This window comes from Aegilops tauschii, chromosome 4, assembly GCF_002575655.3.
Source record: "Aegilops tauschii subsp. strangulata cultivar AL8/78 chromosome 4, Aet v6.0, whole genome shotgun sequence".
NCBI lineage: Eukaryota > Viridiplantae > Streptophyta > Magnoliopsida > Poales > Poaceae > Aegilops > Aegilops tauschii.
Window position 1 is genome coordinate 165,934,704 of NC_053038.3, and position 11,146 is coordinate 165,945,849.

The window sequence follows — 11,146 nt, forward strand, 5'->3', positions numbered from 1 at the left end:
ATGTCCTCAAAGCAGTACAGATCCAGACATGTAGCAGAAAAACAGATATGCCAATTCCACTCGCAGTTCGGTGAGTGGCCAAAACATTGCGCAACCACTCAAATTTGAACAATTACCCACCAAAAAAACATCAAACCCACGGCCACTACCATGAACAACATGAACTATTCTTTAAAAATGCACACCAAAAAGACGAACGTTACATGCGCAATGCAGTCAATTCAAACGAAAAAGAGAAACTAATAACAAGATTCAAAAACGCGTCGACGCACAAAATCCAAAAAAACAACAAGAATAGACGAGCGGACGAAGCTCACATGCCCAGACAATCGATTTCACATAAATTGATAACTAACTACTAAAAATTAGACAAATTGTAGAATATACGGACCAATCAAAACGAACGCAATCAAAGATTTCCTAATAACAAACAACATCCGAGCACGAAAAAGTCGCATCCGACGCGAACACTAACGAACAGAGAAAGCTCGTCCGCCAAATCGCTCGATTTGCAAAGATTGTAGCTGCTTTTACTATAAATCACAAAGAATAAAGGTCAAATGAGATCCAGAAACAAATTAAATCATCCCGCAACACCCGATTCCACAATAAAACGCGGGCGGACCGCCAGAAAATGAAGAAGTTCTCCCGTGAAGCATTGCAGTGCTCATCGTACAGAGGATGCAGTTAGCTTCTGTTGAGCGTGCAGTGCGGAAGTGTTATCAGAATAACTATTCTGCTAATGCAGAATAGACCGGCTGTATATATATATATATATATATATATATATATATATATATATATATATATATATATATAGGGAAAATGCTATATATATATGATACTAGTGTATGTTACTACCTTTAATTATGGTGCATAGTATAATAGAGTAGTATCATAGATGATCATATTTATTGCCATGCATGACACAAATTAGCATCGCATTTAACATGATACGGTATCTACCTATATGTTACTCTAAACCTCTCTATCTTATTTAATTCTTTGCCACATAAGCATACTTGCTATTTCCGAGTGCATGATATCGGTTATGATACCACCACTATGGCCAGCCTTACAGTGGGGAGTATCATATACTATAGTATGATGCATATGATACTAGTGTGTGATACTACGTACGTACCTTCATAGTGCACATAGTATCATAGAGTAGTATCATAGATGACCGTATTTATGGCCATGCATGACACAAAGTAGTATACCATATTTATTATGTTATGGTATCTACCTATGTTACTTCTTTGCCACATCATCATATTTGCTATTCCCTAGTGCATGCTACCAGCTATGATACCCCCACTATGGCCACCCTAAGGCTCGTCGTAATGGGAATATCATAAGCGGTATCATGCATGCCAACTAGACTTTTGGATGTTGTAGTGGCACACAGTTAAATGAGGAAAGAGAGGGTGTGGTATCATATCATGATTCCATATCATATTAAATGTTGTACTACTTTGTGTCATGCATGGCAATTAATAAGGCAACCTAACATACTAACTTATGATGCTATGCGCGCATTACGTAGGTAGTATCATATGCATGATATTAGTATATGATAAGGCTGGTTGTAAGACTACCCACAGTGGGGGGTAACATAGGTGGTAACATCACACATCTCTAGGCAAAACAGATGGTGTAGTAAGTAATTAATGAGGAAAGAGAGTCATGTGGTAACATAGCTAGTTACTGTAACATCACACATACCAAGACAAGATGAGTCTACAACCTAATAAATGAAGTGTTGAATGACACCACACATATGTTACTCCCCACTATAGAGGTAGTAAGACTAGTAACATATGCATGTTACTAGTCTAAGTTACTATACCCATTGTGACTAGTCTAACCCTCCAAATGCTCCCCCTTCTATAGGTGCTAAGGCTGCCATGTAGGCAAAAAATCTGACGTGGCAAGGTAATTAAGCGGAGAGGGATGAGTGTGGTGACGCCAGGATGAAAAAATGCCAAGCGCGAGAACCTAGGCAAAACACTTAAATGGAAGCATCCCACCAATGCATGAAGAACTTAATTTAGTTGCAAAATCATTAAATGAAGGATACCTAGCACTAACAAGTTAAGCACCTATGTATTGGGGTCTTTAGTTGCTAAAGTATTTAATATGCTTAGCACCTCATGTAAGCACCAATGCATTGGAAGCAGCCTAATGGAGAGTATCATATACTAGTAGCATGCATATGCTACTAGTATATGATACTACCTCCGTAATACGTGCATAGTATCATAAGTTAGTATCATGTAGTATTTTATTTATTGTCATGCTTGACATATAGGAGCATAGCATTTATTATGATATGGTATCATGATATGATACTTAACCCTCTGTTTCTTCATTTAATTCTATGACAGCTCATCAGAATTTCCTAGTTGGCATGCATGATACTAGTTATGATACTCCCATTACGATCAACCTAGCAAAGAAGGTGTACAAAGCATTTGTGCGTCGCTTTGCGAGTTTTCATCCGTTTGTTCGAGAAGCGGGGAGAAGTTTCAAACATTTTCGCTGCTAGGTGCGGCCACTGGCATAGGCCTAGTTGGTATTTTAATCACAGGAAATTTAGATGGAGTCCAGACATCATCAAAATCGATGTGTGCCCGTAGCGTGCTCTCACGTCCCCGTGAAAAAAAAGGTAAAGTTTGGCACAAGTTTTGATGATCGCTCCTTCCAAACCGGAGCATCTCAAGGATCATGGTTTCCAAAAGGAGACATGTCAATTCAAACTCTAGTGGCCGGTGACTTCATCGTTTGGCCTCGTAAAAAGTTCCACGGTCATCACCATTGTACCACGGGTTTGATTTTCTGGCGCATTTCAGGTATCGTTAGCTATATTTAAGACATTTATTGAGTTTAACGTGCATTTTGTGCATAAAAATAAAATTACAACCAGAACTGCATGTGTTGTCGAAAGGGATGAGGATCGTCGTTCGGTCAAGGAGCATCCAACGATGCAGACATATGATCCGTGGGGTTTGGGTTATGGCCAATCAGAACACACGACTCAGATCGCGTGCATGGAATGGGGGGCATCAACCATGGTTTGGTAGGCACACAGCTTTCGTGAGTGAACCGTGTGCTATTTGAAAACATTTACATGAACCGGAACTGCATGTGCTATCGAAAGGGATGAGGATCGCGTTCGATCAAGGAGCATCCAACAGTGCAGACGTACGATCCGTGGGGTTTGGGTTCTGGCCAATCAAAAAGCACGACTCAGATCGCGGGCGGGGTTTGGTCGGCACACGGCTTTCATCAATGTACCGTGTGCTATTCGCAAACCAGATTGCATATTTTTGTTCACACATACTGTAGTGAGATGAGTTGGTTGTGCTACCTCTATGATATAATAATAATAATAACAAAAAACAGTTCATATTCATTGCCTGAGCTCACAGCATATCAAGGTCAACATATTAACGGTTCTTACATCAACAGAAAACCGGGCATAACTCACAAATTCAGTACACGTGAGAGTTCTAAATTGAAGAAATTAAGTTGCAGGGTAGGCATAAAGACTAGTCTTACGGCTTAGTTCCCATGTACATGGGGGAACTGTGATCATTACGTTGACCCTGAATGAACTTGGGTTTTCTGATGATTTTACGCTGCTCTGTTACACGGGTGCGTGATCCCTTTGCTGGCAACTCAGCAAATTCATCGTACTCGTCCTCATCGACAACATTCTTGACACCCAATACCCTCCTCTTCCCATGCATCACTACATGGCAGTTCTTATGCAAGGGGTCTTCCGCAAAGAAAATCTGGGTAGCATCGCTGGCAAGAATGAGCGGGTACACATGATATGCCATCGTTGTCCTGTTAACACAGGTCTTCCTGTAATCATCAACCTTTACATGACCAAGAGGGATCCATGCGCACCTGAATAATGCCACCTTAACTTTCACATAGTCAAGCTCCCAAATCTCTTTGATGGTTCCATAGTATACCCTTTTATCAGCTTCATCTACAATCATACATTCTATTCGAACAGAGCTGTTCTGATATGAGGTCTTCTGATCACGTTCCTCAGTGTAGAATGTGTATCCATTTATGTCATATGCTTGGTACGTCAACACCGTAGGTGATGGCTTCTGTGCCAACCATGTAGCAATTTCATCGATGGATCCTTGTGCTGAATGATTCTTCAACCATTCGACGGAGTTCTTAGTGTGCTCGTTCATCTCCACATCTGATGAAGGCACCATTGGTAAGAAGATTCGGCGTATCTCTGCCAAGTGTTCTTCGGCATAAGCGCTGAGAACTGGGCTGTTAAGCAGTATCGTCAAATGGGCTTTCTCTGCCAATTCTCCGGGTGTAGCCATTTACGTGCCAGCAAGGACCAGCTTACCTTTCAGCCTTCCCTCGTGGCAAGAGAGGGGCAAACCTATAGGTCTTTGTTTCATGTATTCAGTGCAAGACTCAACCACCTCCTCCGCGGTATAACCTTGTAGGATGCTTGCCTCTGGATGGTTTTGGTTCCAACAAAAGCGCTTCAGTATTCCCATGAACCGCTCGAAGGGATACATGTTGCGAAGAAACATATGACCACAATACTTTATCTCGTCGACAAGGTGCACAGTGAGATGGACCATGACATCAAAGAATGACGGTGGGAAAAACATCTCTAGGGTGGACAATATTCTTGTGATATCATCTTGCATATGATCCAACTCTTCAGGATGAACAACTTTCTGCCATAGTTGGTTGAAGAAATCACAGATCTCAATGAGTTTGTTTCTTATATCTTTGTCCATCAGATTCCTGATGGTCACCGGGAGGATTTGTGTCAACATTACGTGGCAATCATGTGACTTCATGTGTCCCAACTTCATTTTACGTGAGCTCACATCCACGAGACTTCTGATGTTTGTGGAGTAGGAAGAGGGTGTCTTAACTGACAACAAATAGTTGAAGAACTATGTTGCTTCTTTTTACTAAAATTGTAACTCTGGCGAGCTTTGATGAATTTGTCATCATCTTCTGCTTCACTCTTGCATTTTGATTGATCAACAAGCATATTGAGCCGTGAACCCTCACCATCCTTTCTTTTACCTTTAATCTTGAGCAGAGTACCAAGGATGCTTTCACATACGTTCTTCTCTACGTGCATGCCATCGATGCAGTGACGTACACATAGAATCTCCCAGTAAGGTAATTTCCAGAACACCGATTTCTTCTTAAACACTTGACCCTTGGGTATTTGTTTCACCATCAAAGGGTGATTCTTGCCAAGCACAACATTAATTTGTTTAGCCATGTTGTAGACCACCTCCCCATCATAGGGTCTTGGGCCCACACCTACCTCTGCCGTACCATCAAATTCAGCTTTCATCTTTCGGTATGGGTGATTTTTTTGTAAGAACCTACGATGACGCAAATACACGGTTTTGTGTGACTTGGGAAGTCTTCTGCTAGCTGTCCTATCCATTCATGTGACACACCCTACATCTCCCTTTGTTTTTTGCCCCGATGTGTTGCCTAATGCCGGCATATCTTGAATGGTGAGCACCAGCATCGCAGGTAGATCAAAAATCTCCTTTCTGTAAGCATCATAACATTTTACAGCAGGTGCATCTATCCACATTGTCACCAGTTCTTCTACCAGTAGCTGAAAGTAAATGTCAATGTCATTTCCAGGTTGCTTCGGGATTTGGATAATCATTGACATCATAATGTATTTTTTCTTCATACACAACCAAGGAGCTAGGTTATATATGGACAGAAGCACCGGCCATGTGCTGTGATTGGTGCTCATATCACCAAAAGGATTCATCCCGTCAGTACACTCCCCGAGCCTTATACTTCTAGGATCGTTGGCAAAGTCTTCAAACTTGTTGTCGATTAATTCCCACTGAGCTCCATCTTTCGGGTACCTCATATACTTATCCGCAATTCGCTCATCATGATGCCACCGCAACCTCTTTGGCTCTCTAGGGTTTGCAAACAAACGCCTCAACCTTGGAATTAGAGGCAAGTACCAAACAACCTTGAACGGGCTTCCTGTCTTGATCTTGTCGTCCAATTTGTACTTGTCATTTGCTCTCATGCGCTTGTAGCGTGCATGCTTGCATGTGGGACATGCACGCAAATCTTTGTACTCACCACGGTACAATATACAATGGTTCACAAAAGCGTGTATCTTTTGTACTTCAAGTTTCACTGGGAAAACAATTTTCTTCGCTTCATTCGTGCTTCTGGGAGCACATTATCTTCTGGAAGAATTTCTTTGAAAATACCTAACATCTTTGTGAAGCCCTGGTTTGATAGAACATTTGCTGCTTTAAATCTAAGAAGCGCCAGGGTGGGACTCAACCTCGAATATTTCTTTTTGCAACCTGGATACAATTCTTTCTTGGAGTCTGCATCAATGGTTGGCAGATCCTTGTACCCAATCATATCCTTTTTTGGGCCCTCGAAATCTGCAATCATAGCAGCAAAATTTGGCATATCAAGATCGTCGTCATCTGCGTCGACGTCTTGGATTTCCAGTGGGCGTTTCGGCTTTCCGGTGTTCCATTGGTAGCTTGACGCCTCTGCCCCGATGTTAGATTCAACATCCATGTGACACTGATCGGGGTTTGGCATCTCGCAGCCCTGGGTATCTTCATCCATGACCTCCTCTTCACCGTTTCTGGTCCAACGTGTATATCCATCCATGAATCCCCGAGAGACTAAGTGCCACTGGACATCTACAACTTCATGTGACTATGTATTGGCACAATCAGTACATGGACACAGGATGTAATCTGCATCACCAATTCTCCTCTTTGTACTTTCAGCCAAATTCATGAACTCTATCACGCCACTGATAAAATCTGTGGTTTTTTGATCCTTCATCAATCAAGATCGTTCCATCTGCACCACACGAATGGTAATTAAAAACAAAACAACGACATTAATACACAGATTAATTGCCGCCCAAAGATGCGTGCATAAATCACAAGGTTTTATTTTCATAGTTACTGAGGGCGCTCCATATTGTTATCCAGACGTGCAATGACAAAAATTAATGGCCAGTCAATTTACACGCAGAGTACAAGTACAACGCTACCGTTAGGAATTGAATACCTTAATTAAGCCACTCATGAAAAGAATACCTTAATTAATCAGCCGCGCGGCGACCTCCACCCAGCAGACAGAGAAGCGCGATGCGGCAGCCCGCCGAGACAGCAGGGTCGAGGAGAAAAGCATAGTGCGGCTGCCGCCTGAAGTTCGACCTCCACTATCCCGCCATCGACCACGATGGATGTGCTCGAATCACGCCGCCGCCGACCTCGATGGTTGAGCTACTCCTATCTCCCACCACAGACCAAGGATTGACCTCCTATGAAGCCACCATCGCCCACCGACCGAGGATTGACCTCTTCTCCAGTAGCCGCTGCCTAGGCCGCCGCCGCCATCTCTATATGCAGAGCGACTGCTTTTTTGACGGATATCCGCAGAGCGGTTGTTTACACGGTATCTCTTTAACTCAATTATATGTACAGGGTAGTACATCACATACGGTTATGTAACAGCAACCGTGTCTCACCTATGTTTTCTTCTCACACGGTTTGGTGCGGAAATCGTGTGTGACGTTGTAATACCTAACACAAACGACATGTATAAACAGTGTGCCGTATACAACATATAGTGCCATAAGTAGTTCCCGACCGTTAGCTTATCCCCACAGTTTCCCCATCTCCCCCAAATCCCTGCATAGCCTCCAAATTCCCTCACGTGGTGCTGAAATTGGGGGAATGCGGACTAGTGGTGTTTATGGTTTCGGTGCGGCTGCTCCTGCTAATATCGTCGCCACGATGGCGGTCGCCACCGAGCACTTGCCTAAGGTCATCAGAAGGCAGGTATACTACGGATCTAAATCATCCTGTCAGGTTCCAATCCATCCCGATCTTTTTTAGCATGGCTCCTTGTTGAATCTGTCCTGAATGGACCCCCGCAGGAAAGCGATCTGCCGCCGGATCCGGAGCATGACTCTAGACTCCCGCAACACAAGTTCGACTCCGAGTTTTGCGCCACCAAGAAGTACCAAAAGCTGAGTTGTGTGCATGGGCACACTCCCGCTCGACGTGTATGCACGGAGGGATTCGACATTGGCATGCGGTTTCTCAGTTGCCCCTTAGAGGTTAGTGCTAAGTTCATCATTTTACTTGAGTTAATGCCACCGCTCATCCTGAATACTATTTAACATGGGCAGGGATATGAGGCTTGTGCCTTTGCTAACTGGCTAGATAAAGAATGGCATGGAAGGTCTCGGAGTATTATCACCAAGCTCGCAGAAGATAACATAAAGCTGAAGAAGAAACTGGCTGATATAGAATGTACAATCAGTATGATGAAGCAAGAAAGAATCAATCACAGGCAACAAATGAAAGCAAGAGACAGGAAGGAACTAGCATGTGTAGTTGTGGTTGTCGCATTAGCCATGTTCTATGCGTTGTTTGCAATGATGATTAGGGGTTTTGTTTGACAGTATTGCTAAAGCACATCTAGATGTGCTCTAAGCAATGCACGTCTAGGTCCTATGCCATTGATGTTACGCAAAGATTCATGCACATATTTTCCTTCATCTTTTTTTCTTTTCCTTTGTAGTTTGATTATTACTGGCTTTATCAATAAGAAGAGCTCAATGTATTGCTTGACAACTGTCCTACTCCGTTCGTACCGGTGCCGGTGCATAATCCCAAAACTCATTCCTTGTTTTTGTCCAGAAAAAAGAAACCAGCCAAAGAGCCAATAGGAGTCCTGTGCAACCCCGGGAATTTGGAGTGACTGGGTACAAATAATTGCGGTTGATTATATCAGCGGTTAGATAATACGTCAACCCCTGCTTCAATTGGCATTTCCTCTTCTCTGCATACCATGCTTAAGTGTCCACCCTCTTCATCGTCCCCAGCAGGCCGCGCTACACACAAGCACACACTGTGCAGCCATGTCGAGCGATAGCGAGGACGACAGTTCGGCCAGCAGTCTGGCGCCCGATGATAGGTTAACATTGGAATCATCCCGCTCGTCTTCCATGAGTCCGGCGTCGAGCCCAGAGCTCGATGATATCCAGATCATGGAAGGGACGCTGCCTCCGGAGTCGTCAGGCGACAACCAGATGGACGAGGAGCTGTCGGAGGATGAAGAAGAGGATGATGATGAGGAGGAGGAGGAATGGTCGAACGAGGAGGAGGAGGACAACAATGACGATAACGACGGCGGCGGCGATGAAAAGCCAACGGTTAGCAGCAAGAAGCGTCCTCGCCAAGACGATGTCGCAGGGCCATCCAACAACAACAACAAGGAGGACTAAATTAAGCAGACTGTATATATCTCTGTTTCCGTTTTCTCATATTAGTTTGTTATCTCTGTTTATCCTCTCAATCTCATCGTAGACGGTTAGTAATACATATTCGATAGAGATCTTCTAAATTATCGCCCACAGGCTGGTTTGTTGAACTGTGTGCCCTTACGAGCACACAATTCACAAAAAAGACCGTATGGGCTATCTATAATGATCGCACACAATTCTGATTACCGACCTGTTTGTTGGGTATCACACAGATCTTGTTATGCCGAATCGTTTGTGTTCACCTCGATCATCGCAAACAGTTCATATGAGTGAATTGTATGTCGTATATCACACACACCTTGATCTGGCTACCCGTTTCTGTTGTTCTGTCTCATCACAAACAGTTCGTATGGATCAAGCGTATGCTCAGCATCGCACACACAACTAAAATCTAAACCGTGTTTGATGTATCATACATCGCAAACGCTTTGCATCTTTTTTGACGGTTTTTTACATTACCGTTTGTGATTAATGCATCGCACACAGTTTCGTCAAAGGGTCTCTGATCGTAGTGTCGTGTTAGCAGCATCCTGCAGTAGTGTAGTCCCAAAAATAATATAAAATGTTGGCAAAAGTATATGAAAGTTGTAGAATATTGGTATGAAACAATCAAAAATTATAGATACGATGGAGACGTATCATGCTCCAAGTGGTCCATTATAAATTACCACGCGCATCTGATGTAACATCCTCACACTTTGAAAACACGATGCTTACCATAAGGAATCCCAGTGGACAAGTCACTCGTCAAAGGCAAAACTAAACCAGCAAGAGCTCCCGGCGTGTCGACGACCCCGATGGGAGCCACACATATATCGTTCTCAAGATACGACCGGATGGGAAAGCCTACGAGTAAAACCAGACATCGAGTTGCCCTACGGTGGCCCCGTAGTCCGCCCATTCTGGACCAACACCATCGGCACTGGCCCAACTGTATTATGTGTAATTAAGAATCCTCGGGTAGCACTAACTCCCTATGTAAATTAATTATTTATCAATATTATTATGTTGGCAAATTTTAAAACCATGTTGGGCCTTCCTAGAGGTGTTTTAGCCTAAGCGAATGGTCAGGGGGGCCATAACACCCCACATGCGTTAGGAGCGCTCATCAAGGAACATAACACCGGTATGATGACAACTAGGGCGGCAAGAGTGGAACAAAACACCAGGCAAAAGGCCGAGTTTTCCACCGGTTACCAAAGTATATAGATGCATTAAGAGATATTATGACATCCCATGATATCCATGTCCCAACATGGAACAACCTGCACTGCACCTTCAACTAGCAACGCTATAAGTGGGGCTGAGCAAAGAGGTCACATAGCCAAACAACGGTTTCTTGGGTAGTGGAGGTTAGAGGCAGTATCATGACAGTTTGGGAGGCTTGACAAACAAGTGGTAGGTAGCGAGACATAGAGATAGCATCGAGACAACTAGAAAGCAAAGATAGTAGTGATATCCAAGGCAATGGTCATATTGCCTGGAATCCCCTAGGAAGAAAACCGAATCCATGAAGTAGATGAGCCAATGTAGTCGAACGGATCCTCACAATCGCAACGTAACCAGAACTATCGAGAAGAAGCACAACCGGAAAGAAGCGAAGAAGACGGTAAACAAAAAAGCATAAACAGGGCATGATGCACAATCAAGTATGATGCATGTCCATTTTAATGAGACATGGCATGGCAAAGGGCAACAAACAATACTACAAATTAAGTGGAGTTCAATATGCAAGGAGTTACTTATTGAAGAAACACCACATTCAATTAT